We start from the raw sequence: 26,874 nt of genomic DNA, 5'->3' as shown, positions 1-26,874 counted from the left end.
TTCACCGATGGCGAGTACATGAAGGATTCATTCGTTAAAATATCAGAGTGCCTATTTTCGGACTTCAAAAACAAAACCGAGATCATTCCAAAAATTAAAGACCTGCCTCTCTCAGCAAAATCAGTGAACGAAATGGTAATTTGAATGGCAAACAATATTACCAATCAGCAAATCATCATCATCATCATCATCGGTTTAAAGTCCGCTTTCCAGTCGCCGCTGGGTTGGACTGGATTCTCGATATGGCTTTCTTCCACCGGGAACGGTCCATGGCCATCTCGTGGTTGATGCCGAGCGCCTTCATGTCGGCTGCCACGGTCGTCTGCCAGGTCTTTTTAGGTCGGCCACTGGGTCTTGTTCCCTCTACGTTATACGACATAACTTTCTTCACCCAGTCGTTCTCGTCCTTCCTCACTACATGTCCGTACCATCGCAGTCTGCCTCTCCTCACCACATCCACTATGGCCTCCACTCCCATCTTCTTTCTCAGCTCTGCACTGGTCTTTTCTTCCCTCATTGACACACCACACATCCATCTGATCATCCTCATTTCTGCTCTGTTTAGTTTGTCTTTGTGTTCTGTTTTCAAGGCCCATGCCTCACTTCCGTACGTCATACCACTTCTGACGCAGGCTGAGTACACTTGGCCTCTCATCTTCAGGGATGGGGCCTTAGATGTTAAGAAGGGCATGAGTTCATGATACTCATGTATCAAGGACATCAATTCAGCTCCAGCTTTCTCAATTGCCTGTGATGAGTCGTGTGACATGACCGATATCGAACAGACAGCTCTGCTATGCAGGTACGTGAACTCTAATGGGCCGCAAGAAGAAATTGATACCACTAAAAGGCCAAAAACGGGGGGAGGACATCTGCGAGGCTGTGCTGCAGTGTTTAAATGACAGCGATACACCCTGGCCACCTGATTTCAGACGCTACAGACGGCACACCGAGTTTGAGAGGATCGCAAAAGTTTGTGACTTTACGACAGAAAGCATTGGATCAAAATTTGCTTGCATTCCATTGCATAGTGCACCAAGAGGCGTTGTGTGCGTAAACATTCCCACCAGAGTGTATGGAGGTAATGAACCTTGTCATCCAAATTGTGAAGAAAATAATCGCAAAAGCATTAAACCCCCACCAGTTCCGTGAATTGCTAGATGAAGTTGAGAGCGAGCGAATATGCCGATCTCCTGCTGCACAACAAAGTCTGCCGGCTATCCAGGGGCAACGTCTTGCGTCGCTTTGTTGCTTTGTATTTGTAGCCTAGTTAATTAATTTAATAGTAGGCATACAGGTCATGTATTGACAGTCTATATTGCCTTATAAAAAGTTTTTAGATTTTTGCCGCTCTAGACAGGTATGGTTTTTTTTGGGGGGGGGGACAACATGGCTTTTTGAACATTTTGGGTTGCCGGCCCCTGGCCTAACACGTGAAAGATCCCCAGTTCGAGACTGGGTGGAAACAGCTTCTTCTACTATTTCTTGTCATTGTTGGTTCCTATGAAAAGTCCATGACACATTAAAACGATTTTGCGCTGCAATTATGTTGTGGTACCTGATTTGAGACTGGGTGAAAACTGGCTTCTTTCCCTCACTTTAGATGGAACCATGCTGACTCTGATACATTCCATTTGGTAGTTCTTAGCTGTGTCTAAATTCATATCACGTGTCACACAAATGCAGCCTGTAAATGATGCGCATGTGACATTGGCCTGTCGAAAATGGCAGAGAACAGGAGCCAGCTGTTTCAAAGTAGGCCTCATTTGATAGTTGAACCCGAGACCTCTCGCACCCTAAGCGAGAATCATTCCCCTCGACCAACGAGCCCCATATCAAATTAGCTGACGCCGTTACATTCCGATTGGTAGCGAATATGACATGGACCTGAGTACTGCATTTCGATGATTAATGAATTTTGATAAATATCATAGCCAGTTTGCGCGTATCCTTTCAGGGTCATAATTGTATGTCAATCGCTGCCTCGTGGCAGCCAGGCCTAAAAAAGATAGGAATGCCTGAGGGAGTTTCACCAAGATGAATTAGGAAAAACTTTATGAAATAAAGTTGATATTAAAACATAGGTGGACGTAATGTCTGGAATCTTGTGTTTAACAGAAGGCTGTTTGGCAACAGTGAACAACGGACAAATTCAGCAAGGTAATTTAATTACGCCATGACCCAGATTCGTTCCGGGGATGCTGCGGCCACAACGCTATACGATTATGCAATAGCATACAATGAGTTTTAGGGTCTTTTCCTTAGGATCTTCAGCCAGGACACCCAGGCTGTCAGGATTCTTCCAGATTATCTTGATCGTATGATTATGCTGGAATATAACCTGTAATAAATAACCTAGCTAGATTAGTTTTATGCTTATGTTGGAATGTAACCTGTAATAAATAACCTAGCTTGTCCCATCCTACACAACGTCGTAAAACACCCCCTGCTATGCTTTGACTAGAGGTCAAGGGCTTTCTCTCCATCCAGTCCACTCTCCCCCCCACCCTGTTTCTCTTAATAAAAATGCTCTTGCAAGAGGCCAGAGTCAGACCTCATTCGATCATCGCTGTATGCACAGCGACGAATGACTCTCCACCTGCAGGTGTTTAAAAGGGCATACTGTCTCCCGTGTGGTTCTTGCAAAATAAGTTAGTGAGCACCACTCTAACACAGGCATACCATGAAAGAATGTTGATGTTAAAATGGTGGTGGAACTATCAGACTGCGCAGATCCAACAGAGACAACATTGGAAAAACTTCTTTGTTGACAGTGTCTGTGAGTCACTTCAGCGCATAGGATTCAAGTGCACATAGCTAATGTTGACCAAAAAATGGCATATAAACTAGCCAGGAATCGAACCTAGAATCTTCGGTTCCGTACTCAGATGCATTATCCATTGCGTCCATTGCCCCAGAATAGGTTGTTCCCGCTACGTTTGTGTGTAACATTTTTGCAAAAATGATTCGAACGAGCTGCGGCCACAACGCAGAGTACTTATCACTATACGATCATGGCTTATATGCGGAAGCATAAAATGAATTCAAAACCTTTAGGATCTTCAGCCAGGACACCCAGGCAGACTATGAAAGAATGTTGATGTTAAAATGTTGGTGGAATTATCCAACTGCGCAGATCCGATAATCCCAAAGATTTGGGGTGAGACAACATTGAAAAAACGTTTTTCTTTGTTGACAGTGTCACTTCTTTTGTGGCTTACCTCTTCTTCGTTTCACATCTAAAGTATCGTATCATATTACCTTGCGGCTTATACCACCCCGTACATACCATATCATGTCGCCCATACAACTCATGCATGAGATGCGGTGGCTGAGATATTCAGGCGATGTGTTGCTACCCCATTGTGCTCTCCACTCATCATTTCATATCACATCCTCGCCGGATTTTCATTATCTTCACATCCAAAGTATCTTGGCACAACGTACATAATGTGATGTGTCAACACAAGTTGTCCACGACGAGGTGGCCGAGAGTTTAAGGCGATGGATTGATAATCCGCTGTGCTCTGCACGCATGGATTCCCATCCTCGTCGAAGGGTGGTTTTAAATCTGTAATCTGGCTTGTATTTGACTCAACATAGTAATATTCATACTCTTTGGCGGCTCGGTGGTACACTGGTTAGCACGTCCGCTTCACAGTTAGGAAAGTGCGGGTTCGATTCCACCAACGGCTGTTGCATGTTGTTGATGATGTCTGTTGTTGGGTCAGGAAAACTAAGATGTGGAGTAACGGTTGGTTCTTTATTGGCAAGATCTTGGGTTGTTTAATGGCGGTCAATGCACATGGCACTTCAGCAGATGTAACAACACCCCCCATCTCCAGGTCAGAAGGTTTTATACTGTCCGGAAAAGGCGGGAAAGCTTCACCTGACCATTTGGTATCTATGTGTATTGGAGAGTCACTGCCCTGTGTGTGTGTGTGTGTGTGTGTGTGTGTGTGTGTGTGTGTGTGTGTGTGTGTGTGTGTGTGTGTGTGTGTGTGTGTGTGTGTGTGTGTGTGTGTGTGTGTGTGTGTGTTCCATCAGCACACAGGGCGTGTGATGCGTCAGTGCAGTAGTGTTGGAGTCGTAGTGCCTGTAGTTTGTGCATGCTGCATGCTGCCTCTGCTTGCCACTTTTCTGCTTTCAGCTACCGCCACCGGCTAGCCCTCTGTTTCCGGGGGTGAAAAGAGGAGCCGAGTGTATAAGCCTCCTCAGCCGGTACACAGCCTCTCCATTGCCAAGACTTGCACACGCCTCCTTGTGGCCACACACGGCAACTGGCACCTTGTGGTCCCAGGCTAAGTTGTGCAGGATCTCGGAGCAGCAGTGGGCCCCAGAGATGTGGCATGTAGGCCCACCGGTGTGTGGACACGCCCTACTGCCCATCAACAACTGTGGGTAAACAGCTCCAGCTATGGGTAAATAGTGAAGACCTCAACGGTGGACCAGGCGGAGGATGATGGCTGACCTAAGGGGTGGCGTCACAACGGCTGGGAAGGCGGATGAAGGCAGCAGCAGAAAAGGGTCACCAGTCGTCTTGTTCTCCTTGCCAATGGACTCTGACCCCGATCTGTCAAGGACAGTGTGGTGACTGTCTGTGCACCAGTCTCCCCACTTTAAACAAAGTCACGCACAGGCGTCTTTTTCAGGGAATTCACCTTACATCCCGGATTAAAGTCCTGTGGCGACCAGTAAGTGGCAACGGGGGCAGGATTGTGAAGTCTGGAAGCCCCTAGTCACAAGCTGGCACATCATGATGGCGCCGCGGATGGCAGCCACGGTGAGTCGCTCTCTGTTTCTTTGTCTTATTTTGTGTGTTTTCTGTGTCCTCTGCTGTCCATCCCGGATCACTTTTACCAGAGAAGCGCTGTTAAACATCGGACAGTCTTCTTCTGGTATTTTCTCTCCTGTTCTCTCTGATTCAGACTGTTTGTCGGAGATTCTAGCCGGAGCGGCGGTGCTATACAAGCTAGCGCGACGACGGCGGCGCGGTAAACGAGCCGGAGCCCTCGTAAAGCTGAGGCAGAGAGGGTTCCGTTCTGCCCTACCGTCAATTCATCTGGCGAATGTCCGCTCCCCGGCGAACAAGATGGACGAACTGCTGCTCCTCACTTCAAGGAACACGGACTTCAGCAGATCCGCCGCGCTGTGCTTTGTTGAAACGTGGCTCAGCGAACGAACCCCCCACCACGCCGTGGAGTTAGCGGGGTTTCGGCTAACGCGGGCAGATCGCAGCGCGGAGCTCTCCGGAAAATCAAAGGGAGGTTGTCTCTGTTTCTACATTAATGAACGTTGGTGTACTGATGTCACGGTGTTGAAAGAGTTTTGCAGCCCTCTCCTAGAAACACTTTTCATAAACTGTCGGCCGTTCTATTCACCACGGGAGTTCTCCTCGATCGTCATGGCGGCTGTTTACATTCCACCACGCGCACGTGCGAGTGAAGCCACGCAGATGCTGGCTGACCAGGTAACAGACATGGAGAAACTTCTACCAAATTCACTAATCATTGTTCTGGGTGATCTTAACAGGGCGAACCTCGCACACGAACTCCCCAGATACAGACAACACGTAACGTGTCCCACCAGAGGGGCACAGACTCTGGACCACTGCTACACCGTGATTAAGGATGCATACCACTCTGTGGCTCGTGCAGCTTTAGGACTCTCGGACCACTGTCTAGTTCATCTGATCCCGGCCTACAGGCAGAAACTAAAAACTTCTAAGCCTGTGGTGAGGACTGTGAGGAAGTGGACAGTGGAGTCAAGGCAGGACCTCCAAGCCTGCTTTGACTGCACCGACTGGGGAGTTTTCGAAACTGCAACTTCAGACCTGCATGAACTCACTGACACTGTCACATCATACATCAGTTTTTGTGAGGATCTGTGTGTGCAGACTAAGACCTTCTGCACGTACAACAACGACAAACCTTGGTTTACACTGTCAAGTGGCATGGTGGTACGAGATGGTGTAAAATTAGGAATTGAATTTGGCCCAGGCACATTGGCTATCCCAAAACATGCAGTAGTTCAAAATTTCACCAGGAGATTTTGTTAAAGCTTGACATAGGGGTGACCTGATGGAAATTAACAAATCTAATAAATTAAATTGTTAGCAATTGGGAGGACACGACCTGTTCAAACACGTAGCAACGCACAATTTTGGAATATGAGTTTGCTATGCCATAATTTTAAGATGTAACAGCTTGAGCAATATCAATATATGTGTTTAAGTTGGAGGAACCCATTATTGTGTTAAGTACTATTATGTGTTGAAATTGATCTTTATTAGACAAGATATATGTGATTCATGTTGCAATGTTTTGTCCAACCTGTATTTAACACTGGTGTTCCATCCATACCTGAATGTATTAAGTTCAGAGGAGACATTAAGGGCTAATAGTGAAAGAAAGAACGAGCAAAACAGGAAACATCTGCATCCGGTGACGGACTGCGGTCAGGCGCAGTTGTTGCTGCTTGAAGCAAGGTTGCCAAGACAACCAGTGGTGCATCTACATATTACGATGAGGTAATGCCAGAAGCCTATAAATATGTTGCCCGGACACAGAGCGGGCGCGCTTCTTCCTGGTCAGGGCGATGGCCGTGACGCTGCCCGGAGTAAAAGAACGAAGGATTTTTCATTCTTTTTGAGATTGAACCAAAATCTACTAAAATGAATTTCCAGAGTCTTCGAATTGGACTTTGTCAAATTTTAAGCTTCGAGGAAGGCAGAGGAGACAGCCGCTCCGGGCAGGAAGGGGAAGACGCCAATTTTACTTTTTTGGCTATGCTCCTCACGGCCAGACCTTTCCTCTTTTTTAAACAGAATTCGGATTTTGGAACAAAGGAGAGCCGATCACTCGACTTGTTCAACCAAATAGGATTTTAGACCTTTAGTCTCCTCTTTTGTTCTGAGTGGGTGAGTCTTGTTATTTTGTTTTTTCGACTTGGAATTATTTTTCTTGCTTATTCATTAAACCTCTTCTTAAGCCTTAATTCGGTATCGATTATTTCGTATTAACTATGTTGAGCATGGTTTTATATGCGGTAATTACAACTTTAAAACGTCTTTATTTCCCTATCATAGTCATTCTTTAAATCCGTTCAATTCTTTTTAAAGTGAAGACAGCTTTAATCCTTAACATCAGGAATTGTCAGATCTGGTTCGAAGTAGTTATCTTGAGCTCAGCTAGGGCGAGGGCGCTCTAGTAAATTAACGAATCCTTGAGGTCTTAACAAAGACATCTAAAAATATCCGTAACATAACACAAGTATCAAACAACCGAAGGGAGCCATCATTATGGCGCGGTCATTTCGACGACTCGCCTCGAATTGAGTTACTCGGCTCGGGCGTCGGATGACTTGAGAGGGATTGGCGTCATATAGAAATTAGATTGATTCTGGTAGAATTAATTTAACTCGGGTGGTTAGATACGGACGAGTCCCTTCACCCCGGCTTATCGAACCCTTTGATGGGAAGCCGGTGACACTTTAATAAAAAGTGCGCGTTTGACAACACCGAACCTCAGGAGTCAAGGAGGCCTACAGGAGCGGCGAACGCGACCTGTTCAAGCAGACCAGAAAGACACTGAACCGAGAGGTCAGGAAAGCCAGGAGGTGTTACGGGGAGAGCCTGAAGAGACACCTCTCTGCCAATCCTGATCCCTCAACAGTGTGGAAAGGTCTGCAGAGCATCACGGGCTACAAGAAACGAACCCCCCGTCCTGTGGAGAGCCCAAGGCTTGCTAACCAGCTAAACAGGTTCTACTGCAGGTTTGATCGGTCCTCCCACACAACGGGACTTCCTGCAGCACAATCTACATACTCACCTCTCCCCACAACTGCTCTGTCCACACCTCTATCATCGTTGTCACCCACTCTCTCTCTTGCAGAGGCCGCGCCCGCACTCCAGATCCGCGAGGAGGAAGTGCGCCAGATGTTCCGGAAACAAAAGACCAGGAAGGCACCGGGCCCAGACGGCGTGTCACCTTCCTGCTTGAAAGTCTGCGCTGAACAGCTGGCGCCCACCTTTGCACGGATCTTCAACCGTTCTCTGGAGCTGTGTGAGGTGCCCTCGTGCTTCAAGAGCTCCACCATCGTTCCAGTGGCCAAGAAGCCCGCCATCACAGGTTTGAATGACTATAGACCTGTCGCACTGACATCTGTGTTCATGAAATCTTTCGAGAGGTTAGTGCTGAACCACCTGAAGGATGTCACGGGCCCCCTGCTTGACCCCCTCCAGTTTGCCTACCGGGCAAACAGGTCAGTGGATGATGCGGTCAACATGGGACTGCACTACATCCTGCACCACCTGGACACCCCAGGAACGTACGCCAGGATCCTGTTCGTGGACTTCAGCTCGGCGTTCAACACCACCGCTCCTGACATCCTCCAACAGAAGCTCATCCAGCTTGCGGTGCCTGCCTCCACCTGTCAGTGGATCACCAGCTTCCTGACCAACAGGAGAGAGCGTGTGAGGCTGGGGGGCATCACATCTGACACCCGGACCACCAATACTGGAGCCCCTCAGGGGTGCGTCCTCTCCCCACTGCTCTTCTCTCTCTACACCAATGATTTCTCCTCAGATGACTCTCCTGTGAAGCTCCTGAAGTATGCAGACGACACCACTCTCATCGGACTGATCCAGGACGGTGATGAGACTGCGTACAGACAAGAGGTGGAGCGGCTGGTCCACTGGTGCAGCCAAAACCACCTGGAGCTGAACCCGCTCAAGACCGTGGAGATGACAGTGGACTTCAGGCATGACCCTTCACCACTTTTACCCCTCACTATCCGCAGGAATACTATTCTCTCCACAGACACCTTCAAGTTCCTGGGAACCACAATCTCTCGGGACCTGAAATGGACCGGCCACATAGACTCTGTCCGGAAGAAGGCCCAGCAGAGGCTGTACTTCCTGAGACAGCTAAAGAAGTTCAACCTGCCGCGAGAGCTTCTGAAGACCTTCTACACTGCCATCATCCAGTCTGTCCTCTGCACCTCCATCACTGTCTGGTTTGGATCGGCAAAATGTTTTTCTTTGTTGACAGTGTCACTTCTTTTGTGGCTTAGCTTTTCTTCGTTTCACATCTAAAGTATCGTATCATTTTACCTTGTAGCTTATACTACCCCGTACATGCCATATCATGTCGCCCATGCAACTCATGCATGAGATGCGATGGCTGAGATATTTAGGCGATGGGTTGCTACTCCATTGCGCTCTCCACTCATTTCATATCACATCGTCGGATTTTCACACAAAGTATCTTGGCACAACGTACATAACGTGTTGTCAACGCCATATGAGCAAGACGAGGTGGCCGAGAGGTTAAGGCGATGGATTGCTAATCCATTGTGCTCTGCACGCATGGGTTCAAATCCCATCCTCGTCGAAAGTCGGTGTTAAGTTGTTTTACAGTGGAGCCTCGGTTTTCGAACGTCCCGGTTCTCGAACAAATCAGTATTTGAACATAAAATTAGAGAAGTTTTTGCTCCGGATATCGAACGAAATTCGATTGTCGAACCTCACGAGATGAGCCGAGAGGACCCGCATGCCAACTGACTCCGTTCGTTATTACATTCTCCTTACTCTGAGGATTGCAACAACTCTAATCATGCCTCCAAAGGAAGCAAGTGGGAGCAGTAAAGCCATCCTAAAACACAAAGACGCTCCTAAAGCAATGCAACAGTGAGCGCCCGGCGCGCTGCGGTTGCGCGATCGGACCAAATTAAGCTCCCTGCGCACTGAGGTCCACTTAAATTTTGGAAAGTACATCAGGACTTTAAAAATATTTTCTAAATTTTAGCGACCGCTCTGTCACAATAATGCGACCAGCAGTTGCGCGGTCCGTTGTTGGGTCAGGAAAACTAAGATGTGGAGTAACGGTTGGTTCTTTATTGGCAAGATCTTGGGTTGTTTAATGGCGGTCAGTACACATGGCACTTCAGCAGATGTAACAACACCCTCCATCTCAGAAGGTTTATAAAGGCGGGAAAGCGTCACCTGATCATTTGGTATCGATGTGTATTGGAGAGTCACTGCTGCGAGTGTGTATTTGTGTGTGTGCGTGCGTGTGTGTGTATGTGTGCGTGTGTGTTGTTGTAAGGCGGACGTAGTTGAGAGCGCCATGAGAACGTTAAAGGGGCAAGTGTGGGCGTGGATTGTATATATAAAACCCACGCCCTATGATGAGGTGCGCCCTATGTGTGTTGAACACAGTCATGGCACACATAACTGAGACTGCGCCTTTTATTACAGTGCACGTTTTAATCGTGAAAATACGGTAACTCGTCAGCGTTGGTTTACTGCAATTTGACGACAAACCGCAAAACTATTGGACATGGAAAGTATCCTTTATTGGCGCGACTAAAGACTTACGTAAATTTATTAAAAAGAGAGGAGTTCGACCTACTAACAAGGTGGCTAGGTCCAAGATCTGCAGAACAGGTGAAAAGGGTTCATGCAGTACCCGCTGGAGGCGTAAAGATGATTTGGGAACGGGTTGAAGAGTGTCACCGTTCCTCAGAAGCAATTGAAGACACACTGCTAAACAAGATAGAGGAGTTTCCAAGGCTAACAAACAAAGATACGAGCCAGCTAAGAGACCCGGGAGACATCTTGTAGGAGCTATTGTTGTCAGGTTTGGATCAGGGAGAGGACTCGGATGCAGAGTGCCAACAAAAGGTATTTATTCGAACAGGCTGGAGACAGCACAAAAAAACATAAGCGCCTCAAAAAGAGGGAAAACAAGTTAAAGTTAAAGTCCCAATGATCGTCACACACACATCTGGGTGTGGTGAAATTTGTCCTCTGCATTTAACCCATCCCCATGTGATTTTAATCCATCCCCTGGGGGAGAGGGGAGCAGTGAGCAGCAGTGGTGCCGCGCTCGGGAATCATTTGGTGATCTAACCCCCCAATTCCAACCCTTAATGCTGAGTGCCAAGCAGGGAGGCAATGGGTCCCATTTTTATAGTCTTTGTTATGACCCGGCCGGGGTTTGAACCCACAACCTTCCAGTCTCAGGGCAGACACTCTACCACTAGGCCACTGAGTTCAAGATTCAAGATTCAAGAGTTTTTATTCGCCATGTTTGAGCGTGCCAAACAAGGAATTTGACTTCGGTAAAACACACCCTCTGTTCAACATATAGGTGACTAACAACACTCAGGACATGTGAATAATGGCAAAAACAGTGTAGACAAATTCAAAAGGTGTGAAGAGCAGGATGTTATTGCACAGTAATGCCTCTGAGACTCTATGAGTGGTGTGAGTTCATCAGAGCAACAGCCTGGGGGAAGAAGCTGTCTCGGTGTCTGCTGGTTTTGGCGTACCGAGCTCTATAACGCCGTCCGGAGGGGAGTAGTTCAAACAGACTGCAACCTGGGTGAGAAGGGTCTGTAGAGATGTTCCTTGCACGTTTCCTGGTCCTGGACAGGTACAAGTCTTGGATAGAAGGGAGGTTGATTCCAATGATCTTTTCTGCAGTCCTGATTGTCCGTTGCAGTCTGTGCTTGTCTTGTTTGGAGGCTGATCCAAACCAGACAGTGATGGAGGTGCAGAGGACAGACTGGATGATGGCAGTGTAGAAGGTCTTCAGAAGCTCTCGCGGCAGGTTGAACTTCTTGAGCTGTCTCAGGAAGTACAGCCTCTGCTGGGCCTTCTTCCGGACAGAGTCTATGTGGCCGGTCCATTTCAGGTCCCGAGAGATTGTGGTTCCCAGGAACTTGAAGGTGTCTGTGGAGAGAATAGTATTACTGCGGATAGTGAGGGGTAAAAGTGGTGAAGGGTCTCGCCTGAAATCCACTGTCATCTCCACGGTCTTGAGCGGGTTCAGCTCCAGATGGTTTTGGTTGCACCAGTGGACCAGCCGCTCCACCTCCTGTCTGTACGCAGTCTCATCACCGTCCTGGATCAGTCCGATGAGAGTGGTGTCGTCTGCATACTTCAGGAGCTTCACAGGAGAGTCATCTGAGGAGAAATCATTGGTGTAGAGAGAGAAGAGCAGTGGGGAGAGGACGCACCCCTGAGGGGCTCCAGTATTGGTGGTCCGGGTGTCAGATGTGATGCCCCCCAGCCTCACACGCTGTCTCCTGTTGGTCAGGAAGCTGGTGATCCACTGACAGGTGGGGGCAGGCACCGCAAGCTGGATGAGCTTCTGTTGGAGGATGTCAGGAGCGATGGTGTTGAACGCCGAGCTGAAGTCCACGAACAGGATCCTGGCGTACGTTCCTGGAGTGTCCAGGTGGTGCAGGATGTAGTGCAGTCCCATGTTGACCGCATCATCCACTGACCTGTTTGCCCGGTAGGCAAACTGGAGGGGGTCAAGCAGGGGGCCCGTGACCTCCTTCAGGTGGTTCAGCACTAACCTCTCGAAAGATTTCATGACCACAGATGTCAGTGCGACGGGTCTATAGTCATTCAAACCTGTGATGGCGGGCTTCTTGGCCACTGGAACGATGGTGGAGCTCTTGAAGCACGAGGGCACCTCACACAGCTCCAGAGAACGGTTGAAGATCCGTGCAAAGGTGGGCGCCAGCTGTTCAGCGCAGACTTTCAAGCAGGAAGGTGACACGCCGTCTGGGCCCGGTGCCTTCCTGGTCTTTTGTCTCCGGAACATCTGGCGCACTTCCTCCTCGCGGACCTGGAGTGCGGGCGCGGCCTCTGCAAGAGAGAGAGTGGGTGACAACGATGATAGAGGTGTGGACAGAGCAGTTGTGGGGAGAGGTGAGTATGTAGATTGTGCTGCAGGAAGTCCCGTTGTGTGGGAGGACCGATCAAACCTGCAGTAGAACTTATTCAGCTGGTCAGCAAGCCTTGGGCTCTCCACAGGACGGGGGGTTCGTTTCTTGTAGCCCGTGATGCTCTGCAGACCTTTCCACACTGTTGAGGGATCAGGATTGGCAGAGAGGTGTCTCTTCAGGTTCTCCCCGTAACACCTCTTGGCTTTCCTGACCTCTCGGTTCAGTGTGTTTCTGGTCTGCCTGAACAGGTCACGGTCGCCGCTCCTGAAGGCCTCCTCCTTGACTTTGCGCAACCTCCTGAGGTTCGGTGTAAACCAAGGTTTGTCGTTGTTGTACGTGCAGAAGGTCTTAGTCTGCACACACAGATCCTCACAAAAACTGATGTATGATGTGACAGTGTCAGTGAGTTCATGCAAGTCTGAAGTTGCAGCTTCGAAAGCTCCCCAATCGGTGCAGTCAAAGCAGGCTTGGAGGTCCTGCCTTGACTCCACTGTCCACTTCCTCACAGTCCTCACCACAGGCTTAGAAGTTTTTAGTTTCTGCCTGTAGGCCGGGATCAGATGAACTAGACAGTGGTCCGAGAGTCCTAAAGCTGCACGAGCCGCAGAGTGGTATGCATCCTTGATCACGGTGTAGCAGTGGTCCAGAGTCTGTGCCCCTCTGGTGGGACACGTTACGTGCTGTTTGTATCTGGGGAGTTCGTGTGCGAGGTTCGCCCTGTTAAGATCACCCAGAACAATGATTAGTGAGTTTGGTAGAAGTTTCTCCATGTCTGTTACCTGGTCAGCCAGCATCTGCGTGGCTTCACTCGCACGTGCGTGTGGTGGGATGTAAACAGCCGCCATGACGATCGAGGAGAACTCCCGTGGTGAATAGAACGGCCGGCAGTTTATGAAAAGTGTTTCTAGGAGAGGGCTGCAAAACTCTTTCAACACCGTGACATCAGTACACCAACGTTCATTAATGTAGAAACAGAGACCACCTCCCTTTGATTTTCCGGAGAGCTCCGCGCTGCGATCTGCTCGCGTTAGCCTGAAGCCCGCTAGCTCCACGGCGTGGTGGGGCGTTCGTTCGCTGAGCCACGTTTCCACAAAGCACAGCGCGGCGGATCTGCTGAAGTCCGTGTTCCTTGAAGTGAGGAGCAGCAGTTCGTCCATCTTGTTCGCCAGGGAGCGGACATTCGCCAGATGAATTGACGGTAGGGCAGAACGGAACCCTCTCTGCCTCAGCCTTACGAGTGCTCCCGCTCGTTTTCCGCGCCGCCGTTGTTGGCTGGAGACAGCAAAAACCAAAAGCACCTCAAATCGAGGGAAAACACGGTGGCAAAAAAAAAACCTAAATCTAAACTAGGTTCTCTAAAGTGATATCTGTTACTCACGCGATCGCTGGTGCTCAAGACGGGACAAGACGCACTGGCACAAGACAAGGGGAAGACGCTGGCTAAATACACATAGAAAGGTGAGGACACAGGTGCAGACAATTAGGACCAAAGACACAGGTGCACACAATTGGGATCAGGGAAGACAAGTAGCCTGACACACAGAGGAAGGACCCACGAACTGAAACGAGAGGAGAGTTACCAAAACAAAACAGGAAGTGACAATACGACGAACAGGACAAGACAAAAACAACTCACAAAACATAACAGCATGACAATTGTGGGAGCTAAGTCAGATGATTGATTGATTGATTGATTGATTGATTGGTTGATTGATTGATTGATTGATTGATTGATTGAAACTTTATAGATCCCCGGGAGTGGGGAAATTCAGGCCCCAGCAGTATAGAGCGGGTATGTAAAAGACACTCAGATGACATGAGCGCAACTCAATAGGCTCCTATAAGGCTGCCACACAACGGCGCCACAAAGAAAGCCAGTAAGTGCGAAAGTTAAAAGCCATCAAACCAAAGCAACAAGACAAAGGAAAAAAGTAACACCGGCCAACCAGCCCCCTTCAATTCCAAAGAACACCCGAAAACACGCAAAATAGCCTCCACGGGGTCCATAAACAGGTGTAAGGGCAGTCAAGTTCAACGGCGCCCAATGGACCGTGGTCGTAAATCGGTAAAACATCACAAAACAGGCAAACGTGTGAGCAGCGTCCTGGGCACCTAGTCGGGGCACGTGCAGATAGTCACCATGGGGCTGGTACGGCGAAGGTCATTGGCTTCAACGAGCACGAGGGAGCGGACCTCCCACACGGGTCGCGGCTGCGAGGCCAAAGCGAGGGATCTGGTCAGCACCGGCCGGATGAACAGGATGGCCGTCGTAGAGTCACGCCGGTCCCGACCAATGTGTGCAGCCATCCCATCTCCCAGGGAAAAAAAATATCCGATCCGAAACAATCTGCACACGCCGAGGTGCGATAGAAAGCACCAGCATTGCCGAATGGACAAATAGAAAGAAAGAAAAAGGAGAAAAGAAGGAAATAAAGAGGAAAAGAGAGAACACTGCTGGGGGGCTGCCACCCACAGTGGCGCCAAACCCCCAAAAAAAAGGCCTTGCATATTAGGTAACCGCTCGTGGTGTCCGACAATTAGTGGATTTTGAAGTTTCTCTTCAGAGAGAATCTTTGGCCACAAAGTGAGTAGGAGACAGGTTTTTCACCAGTGTGTGTTCTTGCATTTGATTTTAAGTTTACTTTCTGAGAGAATATTTGGCCACAAACTAAACAGGAAAAAGGGTTCTCACCTGTGTGTGTTCTTGTATGTGTTTTGAACTGTCCCTTCTCTGAAAATCTTTGACCACAAACTGAGCAAGAAAAAGGGTTTTCTCACCAGTGTGGGTTCTTGTGTGTCTTTTTAAGTTTCCCTTTTCTGACAATCTTCGGCCACAAACTGAGTAAGAAAAAGGGTTTTCAGCTGTGTGTGTTCTTGCATGTGTTTTTAAATTTACCTTCTGAGAGAATCTTTGGCCACAAACTGAGCAGGAAAAGCGGGTTCTCACCAGTGTGGGTTCTTGTGTGTCTTTTCAAGCTTCCTTTCTCTGAGAATCTTTGGCCACAAGCTGAGCAGGAAAAATGTTTTTCACCTGTGTGTGTTCTTCCGTGTGTTTTTAAGTTTACCTTCTGAGAGAATCTTTGGCCACAAACTGAGCAGGAAAATGGTTCCTCTCCTGTGTGTGCCCTTGAATGTGTTTTTAAGTGTCCCGTCTGAGAGAATCTTTGGCCACAAACTGAGCAGGAAAAAGGTTTCTCATGGGTGGGGGTATTTGTGTGTGTTTTTAAGTCACCCTTCTGTGAGAATATTTGGCCAGGAACTGGGCAGGAAAAAGGTTTCTCAACCGTGTGTGTTCTTGTCATTATTTTTAGGTGACTGTTCTGCGAGAATCTTTGGCTACAAACTGAGCAGGAAAAATATTTTTCACCTGAGTGTGTTCTTGCATGTAGTATTTTTAAGTTTACCTTCTGAGAGAATCTTTGGCCACAAAGTGATCTGGAAAAAGATATCTCACTGGTGTGGGTTCTTGTGTGTGTTTGCAAGTCACCCTTCTGAAAGAATTTTTGGCCACAAACTGAGCAGGAAAAACGTTTCTCCCCAGTCTGGGTTCTCATGTGACTTGTTAAGTGCCTCTTCTGAGAGAATCTTTGGAAAAATGTTTCCCTCCTGTGTGTATTCTTAGGTGTAGTTTCAAACTCCTCTTATGAGCAAACATTTTCCAACACTGAGAACATTTCCAGTGTTTGGTATAAAATATCAACTTCTGACTCATCATCTGCAGCGTCAGAAGCATGTGACAACATGTCATCACAATCTGATGTTGGAGCTAAGAGGTCGTCTGCTTGCGATTCTCCACGGTGGGCTCCATTATCTTCTGTTGTCATGTGTTGACGAGAGCTGCTTCTTGCAGGCTCCGCCCCTTTGCTCACCTCACGTTGACCCTCATCTATACTTTTCAACGAGAGACAAGTTGAGGGCATACTGTAGATATCCTCTTCTTCCTTCTCTTTCCCCTCCTCTTTTATCAAAGTTGCTCTGGCTCGGCCTCCTGTTTCTCATTAATCATGGCTGTTCCTGGCTGTTGTCACATTCAAACTTGTACATAAAAACCAGCGCTTCAACCACCAGCTTCAACCACCAGCTTCAACCAGAGGTTCGGGCACGCTAACTGATTCTCAAACTTGGCCAAGCTATCTAGCCTTGCTTGCTCGCAGAATAGTAGCATGGGAGGCAAACGTGGTGACATCCTGATTTCCACTTTGTAATATTGTAGTTGAATAGTTTATAGTTTCACAGTAGAACAGGCCTTGTAGCTCAGTGGTTAGAGCACTGGTCTTGTAAACCAGGGGTCGTGAGTTCAATTCTCACTGAGGCCTGATTGTATACTAAGCATTTACTGCGCAAGCTCGATTTATAAGAGTTGAGGGTGTAATTCCACATATCTTGTCCATGGTACTGGTGACCAGCAGTTGTGTGATGAGTTGTTATTGTCTTTGAGGGAAATTTTATAATTTCTCACGGCACACAAATGTGTCCACACTGGATGAGAATCACTGGCTTACAGTCCTGTTTAGACTACATTTTCAAGCGTTTCTCTTGGTCAATCTTCTAAAAGGTTGACACAGTTTTGCCAAGCAAGGCCGCGTAGCTCAGTCATAAGAGCACTAGAATTGTAACTCAGAGGATGTGAGTTAAATTCCCACTAGGGTCTGACAGACAGCTACATCTGTTAACCCTGCTTGGTTGTAGTGTGTTTGAATTTTTGATTAGCGGTAGGTGTTAAAGCCTCATTGCTAGCAAGAGAACTGGTCTTGCAAAAAAAGATTCACTCGCTGTGTCTAAATTCACAAGCTGCATCCTCAGAAAGTCTTTTTTTTGCCAATTATCAGGCTGCATGACATGACTTCCGGTGCGACGCGAACGCACGTCATGTGACACACGAATTCAGCCTTGAAACTGGCATTCTTTAAATGGCGATGGATGCTGAGCGGAGACTACATATATTTTAAAGTCATTTCCCATATTACTCTTTCAAATATCTATTCAGAAACTCTGAACATATAAGGACATATTTATTGAGAGAAAACAGGGCAGGAGGGGGAGTTTGTTCCCCTCAGCAACTGGTTAATCAATATAGTCTACATTCCAACATAATCATACAATCAAGAACAGTGGAGCCTCGGTTTTCGACCACAATCCGTTCAAGAAGGCTGTTCCAGAAGTGAATCGTTCGAATTCCGAATAATGTTTTCCCTTTACAAATAATGGAAAAAAAATGTATCCATTCCAAGCAAAAAAAAACGCCTTTTTTAACCATTTTTTCCATTTGCGCATTTTTGTCCAATTGCGCAACTGCAGCGCAGCGCCGAACGCTCAACTGCACCGTGCTGGTCGCATTATTGTGACAGAGCCGTCGCTGAAATTTAGAAAATATTTTTAAAGTCCTGATGTATTTTCCAAAATTTAAGTGGACCTCAGTGCGCAGGGAGCTTAATTTTGTCCGATCGCGCAACTGCAGCGCACCGCCAAACACGGAACCGTAGCGCGCCGCCGACCGCGCAACTGCACCGCGCTGGTTGCATTATTGCGACAGAGCCGTCGCTAAAACTTAGAAAATATTTTTAAAGTCCTAATGGACTTTCCAAAATTTAAGTGGACCTCAGTGCGCAGGGAGCTTAATTTTGTCCGATCGGGCAACCGCAGCGCGCCGGGCGCTCACTGTCGCATTGCTTTAGTAGCGTCTTTGTGTTTTAGGATGGCTTTACTGCTCCCACTTGCTTCCTTTGGAGGCATGATTAGAGTTGATGCAATCCTCAGAGTAACGAGAATGTAATAACGAACGGAGTCAGTTGGCATGCGGGTCTTCTCGGCTCATCTCGCGAGGTTCGACAACCGAATTTCGTTCGACATCCGAAGCAAAAAAATCTCGAATTTTTTGTTCGAATACTGATTTGTTCGAGAACCGGGACGTTTGAAAACCGAGGCTCCACTGTAATTTGTCAACCCTAACAATCTTGGGCCAGGAACTGAGAAGGACTAAGATTTCTCACCTGTGTGTGTTCTTGTGTTTATTTTTAAGTGACTGTTCTTTGGCCACAAACTGAGCAGGAAAAACATTTCTCACCTGTGTGTGTTCTTGCATGTGTTTTTAAATGTCCCTTCTGACAGACTCTTTGGCCACATCTTTTTTGATGAAAGGACACACCTTGTCCTTTTGCTCGTTAGGCATGGCTGTTCCCGGCTGTTGTCACATTCAAACTTGTACATAAAGGAGAATCAAAATCAGGACTCGATCCTGCTTTCCAAGACCAGCGCTTCAACCAGCTATGAGGTTCGAGCACACTAACTGGTTCTCAAACTTGGCTCAGGTATCTTGCTTTGATTGCTCGCAAATTAGTTGCATGGTAGTTAAACGTGCCTGTTGATTTGTGACACAATCTGATTAAATTTCGCAATATTGTACATGAATAGTTTATAGTTTATTAGTAACAGCCATAGAGCAGGCCTTGTAGCTCAGTAGTTAGGGTACTGGTCTAGTCACCAAGGGGTTTTGAGTTTCTTTCCTCACTGAACCCTAATAACATACTTAATGTTTGCTGTGCAAGTTGAATTTATAATAGTTGAGGGTGTACACGTATCTTGTCCATGGTACTGGTGACGAGCAGTTGTGTGATGAGTTGTTGTACTCTTTGGGGACGTGAAGGGAAATTTTATAGTTTCTCATGGCACACAAATGTGTGCACACTGGTTGAAAATCACTGGCCTAGAGTCCTGGTTAAAGTACATTTTCAAGAGTTTCTTTTGGTTCATCTTCTAAAAGGTTGACACAGTTTTGCCAAGCAAGGCCACGTAGCTTAGTGATAAGAGCACTAGAATTATAAATCAGAGGGTGTGAGTTAAATTCCCACTAGGGTCTGACAGACAGCTACATCTGCTAACCTTGCTTGATAGTACTGTGTTTGAATTTTTGATTAGCGGTAGGTGTTGAAGCCTCATTGCTAGCAAGAGAACTGATGCAAAAAAGGCGTCACTAGCTGTGACCAAATTCACAGGCTGCATCCTCAGAAGGTTGGTTTTTGGGCCAGTTATCAGGCTGCATGACGTCACTTCCGGCGCGACGCGAACGCACGTGACACAGAGGATGACGATTTCAATGAATTTAATAATTTGGAGTGACACGGATGGTCCGATAAATTTGGCATTTATGTTAGTTATTTGGTATATAGTTGATTGATTGATTGATTGATTGATTGATTGATTGATTGATTGATTGATTGATTGATTGATTGAAACTTTATTGATCCTGTTAGGCTACGGATTTTAGCTATTGATCTGACTCCAAATTACGATCAACACTTAACACATGAGTCGTTATGTCCTAATCCACACACCGGTACACCTAACAATTTTGCGAGTTTGTTCTGTCAAAGAGAAGACCAATAAATCAATTAGGCCGAATTTACCAATTGTTTAATCCTGACAAAGCAAGCTAATACTCAGTGGCCTAGTGGTAGAGTGTCCGCCCTGAGACTGGAAGGTTGTGGGTTCAAACCCCGGCCGGGTCATACCAAAGACTATAAAAATGGGACCCATTGCCTCCCTGCTTGGCACTCAGCATTAAGGGTTGGAATTGGGGGGTTAGATCACCAACTGATTCCCGAGCGCGGCACCGCTGCTGCTCACTGCTCCCCTCTCCCCCAGGGGATGGATTAAAATCACACGGGGATGGGTTAAATGCAGAGGACAAATTTCACCACACCCAGGTGTGTGTGTGACGATCATTGGGACTTTAATCTTTTTTTTTCAATACAGGCGCCTGGGTCTCGGGTCCTTAACACCAAAAAACTCTTGTGCCTTCGTGACCATCAAAGACAATACATTCTTCCGGGTTGCCCAGTTTTAAGGAAACACAATATGAATATTCAAGCATGCAAAATATTGTGTGGTGATTAGTCGATGGTCATCTCCTCCTCGTTTGGGTGTTTTTCCGCTGCTCAGCGCAGGTGTCTGGTCTCAGTTGTGGGCGGTTGGGTCTGGACCACCAAGACGAGTTGTTATTCGCGTTCCTCTCGAGATGTCCTTGTAAGATGTCCTCCCTGTCTGGACATCCTGTTCCACAATACTTTGTAGAAAATAAGTTCATGCAGTTGCCTGCACATTCCTTTCCACTTATTATGTGACCACACGAGTACATTACTACTGAAAATTATATTGATATGATTATAAGTCTAGCGCCGCCTTAATAAAATATGTTTGCAAACTGGCGAAAGCACATTTCCCTTTAATCCCAAGGGTGGGGAAATTCAGGCCCCAGCATTATTCATACCATATAAAAGATATATAAAAGACACACACATGACATGAAAGCAACTCAATAGGCTCCTATAAGGCTGCCACACAACGGCGGCACAAAAAAAGCCTTTAAGTGTGAAAGTTAAAAGCCATCAAAGCAAAGCAACAAGAAAAAGGAAAAAAGTAAACGCGGCCAACCAGCCCCCCTCAATACCAAAGAACACCCCAAAACACACAAAATAGCCTTCATGGCTGGGGTCACCAACACGGTGCCCGCGGGCACCAGGTCGCCCGTGAGGACCGCATGAGTCGCCCGCAGGACTGTTCTAAAATTAGCTCATATCGCGGCACTCGTCAGTGAGCTGCATTTATTTATTTTACAGTCAAACCTCGGTTTTCGAACGTCCCGGTTCTCGAACAAATCGGAATTCGAACAAAAAATTCAAGATTTTTTGCTTCGGTTGTCGAACAAAATTCGGAGGTCGAACCTCGCGAGATGAGCCGGGAGGACCCGAGAAAACCCGACCGCGCGGCCCGGATGCCGACTGACTCCCTTGTTATTGTATTTTCGTTACTTTGAGGATTGTATCAACCCCTAATCATGCCGCCAAAGAAAGCAAGTGGGAGCAGTAAAGCCATCCTAAAACACAAAGACGCACTTAAAGCAATGCGACAGTGAGCGCCCGGCGCGCTGCGGTTGCGCGGTCGGACCAAATTAAGCTCCCTGTGCACTGTTGTCCACTTAAATTTTGGAAAGTATATCAGGATTTTAAAAATATTTTCTAAATTTCAGCGACGGCTCTGTCACAACAATGCGACCAGCGCAGTGCAGTTGCGCGGTAGGCGACGTGCTACGGTAGCACGTTCGGCGGTGCGCTGCAGTTGCGCGATCGGACAAAATTAAGCTCCCTGCGCACTTGGGTCTACTTAAATTTTGGAAAGTACATCAGGACTTTAAAATTATTTTCTAAATTTCAGCGACGGCTCTGTCACAATAATGCGACCAGCGCGGTGCAGTTGCGCAGTGGGCGACGCGCTACGGTTGCGCGTTCGGCGGTGCGCTGCAGTTGCGCTATCACCAAATATGCGCAAATGAAAAAAATGCTTAGAAAAGGCGGGGTTTTTTTGTCTTGAAACGGATTAAAAAAATCCATTATTTGTAATGGGAAATATAGATTCGGAATTCAACCGATTCGCTTCTCGAACCGCCTTCTGGAACGGATTGTGGTCAAAAACCAAGGTTTGACTGTATTTTTGCTATTCTTGTTAAAATCACACTTACATGTGAACTGGAAATGACAATAAAAACACATAGTGAAAGCCAAATTGAGCAAATTGGCTATTTTAGAAGTGTGTGTCAAACTGGTAGCCCTTTGCCTCAATCAGTACCCAGGAAGTAGCTCTCGGTTTAAGAAAGTTTGGTGACCCCTGATCTAAAGAAACACGACGTTACAGACAGATGACAACACAAGATATTATATAAACCATCCTAACTACGAAAATTAATTAATATAGCCACAGTGTTTGAACACTTAAACAGCGACATGAAGACAGAGAGCAGTTCTGTCTAACCGCATTGCCTGTCAACATAGGCAGCCGTGTAATTACGCAATCCTCAGAGGAGGCGACAGGACGTTGGGTCCTCCGAGCAAATCGTCTTCGGTTTTAAAATAACTATAAAAATGCAGCGATTTTGGTTCAAAATGATACAAAATTATTGAAATTAAAAGGAAAATGACTTTATAATAAGAACAATTGAATTTGTTTTTCCCATTTTCATGACGGCAGGGGAGGCGTGCCTTGCCTCCTCTGACCGCACGTCCCTGACCATAACTATGATCATGGGTTCTCCTCGTTAGCAGATTAAAATACTCAAACTGTTTCAAAGTATATTATAGCAAAACAAAATAATATTAAATAATCCAAAATTGTGTGTTGCTGTGTCACTCAGAACATGTTCATTTAGTCAATAACTCAAACTATTAATTTACTATGTCTGATAAATTTGACTTTGGCACCATCTTCTGGTGAAAGTCTGGAACTGCAATAGAGGTTGACGAGATCAACCAGTCACCCCCCTTTTACCAGTTTAACAAAAGTTAATTTAAAGGAACTAACTTCTAGGTAACCTTTACTAGGCCCAAAACAGGTCACCCCTATGTCAATCTTTGTGTCAGGTTTAAGTACCATCAGACATTATTTTACAAGTCTCAAACCCCCGTACCCAGTGGCGTAGCCAGGAATTTTTCCAGTAGGGGCGCGCGCCCACAGGCCCCACAACCAGATGTTTCAATGTAAAAAAACCTTATATTTTTAACATATAGTTCCAGGGTAATAAATCAACTCAGTAATCAGTAATAACTTGGAATTTCTTAGAAGTACAACCTTGTTTATTAAACATAGATCAGCAGTTACAATATCCATTCATATTGGGAGTGGTATAGCATAATGAAATCCAGGCAACATAAGAGAGATTCATAACTGAGATTCAGTATTTTACTTCAATAACTACAATGAATAACAAATACACTGCTATAATGAATATGAAAAATATATGAGCCAAAAATATAGTCCACCTTGGGTTGATTTAGTAATATACATGCTAAGAAAACACAGTCACTACTATGAGGGAAGGAGTGCTGATTAGAATGATCAGTTTCTGAATTCAGTCAAGTCATGCTAATAAAAATCAAGCTATACCAATAACTTTTTGTAAAGGAACAGAAAACATGAAAAACACCTGAACAGAATAGAACTTGCTATAAGAAAAAGTTACAAGAATACCACGAAATAAAAAACAGAATGGAACTGTAGAAGAAAGCAACTGTATCATATTTAACTGTAAAGCTTAATACAACAGGAGTCGCCTGTTTCCATCATTGGCTGCGAATTTCAAAACAATTGCATTAGCATCAATAGGCAGCTGATTCTCAATGTTGATGACAGATAGAGCATGCAGCCTCTCTTCAGTCATTGAAGACCTCAAGTAGCTCTTTACTCGCTTCATAGCAGAGAAAGACCTCTCGCAAGAGGCACTGCTGCACCCAATTGTCAAAGCAAGTTCATAAAGTGAAAGAATGTAAGGAAAAATCTCGCCAAGATCAGTGCTAATAGACATCACACTGTCAATTGAAAATTCAGTCTTGGAAGCTTCATGCCATCTTTTCATGATGACTCTGCGTGTAACTCTTGCCTCAGCCAGGAAATCACTCTGGGAACAAAGCCCATAGAATTCAGTTATGACCAAGAGATCATCTGAATTCAGAAACTGATCATTCTCAATGAGCACTCCTTCCCTCATGATCATGGGCTCTAGAGCTCCAAATCCCCTCAGGAATTGCAAGGTTTTGTTGCTGAAGCGGGACTTCATTTCTCCCACCATCATGCTCACAACATCTGAGCAAACACGCTTAGCAAGAACTTTAGCATCAGGAGCAGACATGGCATCAGTTCTCCTATCAGGCACCTTGTGGGTGACAACAGAGTCAGAGAACTTCTCAGGTAACTTGGCCTTCCTTCTCTCTCCTGACCTCAGAGTGACAGGGAACTCATATTTTCCAGCTAGAGTCAGACACTGCTCAAAAATTTCATCAAACCAGTCATCTTGAGATAACAACTCCAATTCTGCAATAGTTGATTCAATGAGATCAATGCTTGCCTTTGCATGCAGAGACTTGGCTTGCAAACACAATGTCAAAGATTCAGTAATGGAAAAGAGTTTGAGCATTACATGAAGCATCAACAAAAATTCAAAATGAGCAACCTGGTGCCTGAGGATCCGAAAACCAAGCTGCGCACCATGGGCGACCGGGCCTTCTGCCATACAGCCTACACTGTGGAACTCCCTCCCCGACCACCTAAGAGCACCCCAATCCACTGACTCTTTCAAAACTGGACTTAAAACTCACCTCTTTACCTTAGCATTTCCGTAGTTTCTCTCATATCTTGGTTGTCGTCCAGTTGTTTTATACTTGTCCTTGTTTTCTAGTTTTTTATCTGCCATGTAGCACTTTGAGATTCCCCCGAATATAAAGTGCGTTATAAATATAATTTATTATTATTATTATTATTATTATTGAGGGCAGTTGCCTTCAAACGACGCTCAGCATTCACCTCTTCATCAGCAAACCAATTCAATGTCTCCAGAATGAAGGCATAAGTGCCATGCACAGCACGAATTGCAGAAATTCTGCAAAACCACCTTGTGTCAGGCCATGACTTAAGGTGCTTCACCTGTTCTTTTGGAGATTTCATCTGCTCCTGCACAGAAACAAACTTGGGATGGACAGCAGATGAAGTAACAAATGCATATAAGGTTTTCAAAACACAAAAGAAACCTTCTGCTTCTTGAACAGAAGACACCGTGCCCACCAAGCACAAATTCAGCACATGGCTCTGGCAGTGCAAGTACAATGCCTTCGGATAGTCCTGGCTGATGATAGCATTTACTCCATTCTTTTGTCCCTTCATCACTGCAGCACCATCATAGACCTGGGCAACGCATTTGTCCATAGGAACGACTTTGCTGACCACTTTGGTTATCTTCTCAGCCATGAATCTTGCATTCAGCTGCTCCAAAGGATGAAATCCCACAAACCGTTCAACCACATTGCCATCCTTTAGGTAGCGTAGTGTGACACAAAGCTGCTCCTGGTGCGATGTGTCTTTAGTCTCATCTGCTGACAGACAGACAGAAGTATTTAACTTTGCTTAGTTCATCAGAGATTTCATCCAGGAGATGATTGCCTATCAGTGTGATGAGCTCATTCTGGATCTCAGGTGAGAGGTAGGTGGCATTGCGTCTCATTTTCTTCTTGAGCGAAGCAAACTCTGGACTGAGCTTGGAAGTGTAATCGACCAACTCTAGAAAATTCCCCCTCTGAAAAGAACCTGAGCTTTCGTCAGACCCTCTCAGAGCGAGTCCTTGGCGTCCAAGAAACACAATTGTGTTTACAATGTAAGTCACATATCTTCTGTTTTCCTCAATCTCCTGGCGATTGTGCTTGTCCAGTGCCCGGCAGTGAAAACAGTACATTTTGTTGGCCTCCACAGAGTATTCTATCCAGGGATAACACTTGTACCACGCAGGATTGAAGGCTCTGTAGTCCTTTCTCTTTGCTCCTTCTTTGGAGAAGAGTGTCCTTGGGAACTTCTGCAGTTTTGGCTGTGCTGGTCCATTCTCTGGAGCAGATGAAATATCTGATGGCGCAGCTACTGGCAAAAGAAAACAAATAACCAGATTAGTTTCTGATGTAGTTATTTCTAATCATATCTATGAAATAAAATATGAATGTGGAGTTACTTTTAAAAAATTTAAAGCTGGATATGAAAATGAATATGCAAAAAATAAAAAGGATAAAAACAAAATCTCATCTATAACCAGTCAAAAAGCACATACATTGGCAGTCAGAATGATAGTACTGGTACAGGTAGAAGTAATAATTTATTACTTATCTATTAAACCAGTAGGCCCCAAATAATTTATTAATATTAGGCCTAAATTAGGCCTAATATAATTTGATATAGGCTAATAATAATTTGAATAATTAGGCTACTAATTATTAAATTAGTTTTATTCAACAACTAAATTAGGCCATGCTCACAGGCTATATAGTATATAACCTACCCATTTTTTGCTGAGTAAGAGTTGCATGCCGATCAGGAGCAGGATCACCATCAAGAGCAGCAGGAGAACCAGCGGTCTCATCAGCAGCAGTAGCACTAGTTGTACCAGTTGGCGTTGCACTGCCACTCGTGCATGCAGAACCATTCTCGATAGTGATTGTGACACTGGCACTGCTCGACTCTGACTGAGTCGCTCCCGAGTCGACTTTCAGGAACTCTACCAATGCTACAGCTAGAGCGAGAAGCATCATCCTCTTCCTGACAATTTTTTTC

General features: G+C 46.1%; 2 non-coding genes across 2 annotated transcripts; both read left to right on the top strand.

The window, feature by feature from the left end:
* Positions 1-9,310: 9,310 nt before the first annotated feature.
* On the top strand, positions 9,311-9,392 carry trnas-gcu. Its single transcript has one exon. It is a non-coding gene; the product is annotated as a tRNA-Ser (tRNA).
* Positions 9,393-16,987: 7,595 nt separating this feature from the next.
* Positions 16,988-17,060, top strand: trnat-ugu. Its single transcript has one exon. It is a non-coding gene; the product is annotated as a tRNA-Thr (tRNA).
* The last annotated feature ends 9,814 nt before the right edge of the window (positions 17,061-26,874 follow it).

Source organism: Syngnathus acus, chromosome 19 (assembly GCF_901709675.1).
Source record: "Syngnathus acus chromosome 19, fSynAcu1.2, whole genome shotgun sequence".
In the NCBI taxonomy this organism is placed as follows: Eukaryota; Metazoa; Chordata; class Actinopteri; order Syngnathiformes; family Syngnathidae; genus Syngnathus; species Syngnathus acus.
The sequence above is the reverse complement of the archived record's forward strand: the minus strand, read 5'-3'. Positions and strand labels throughout refer to the sequence as shown.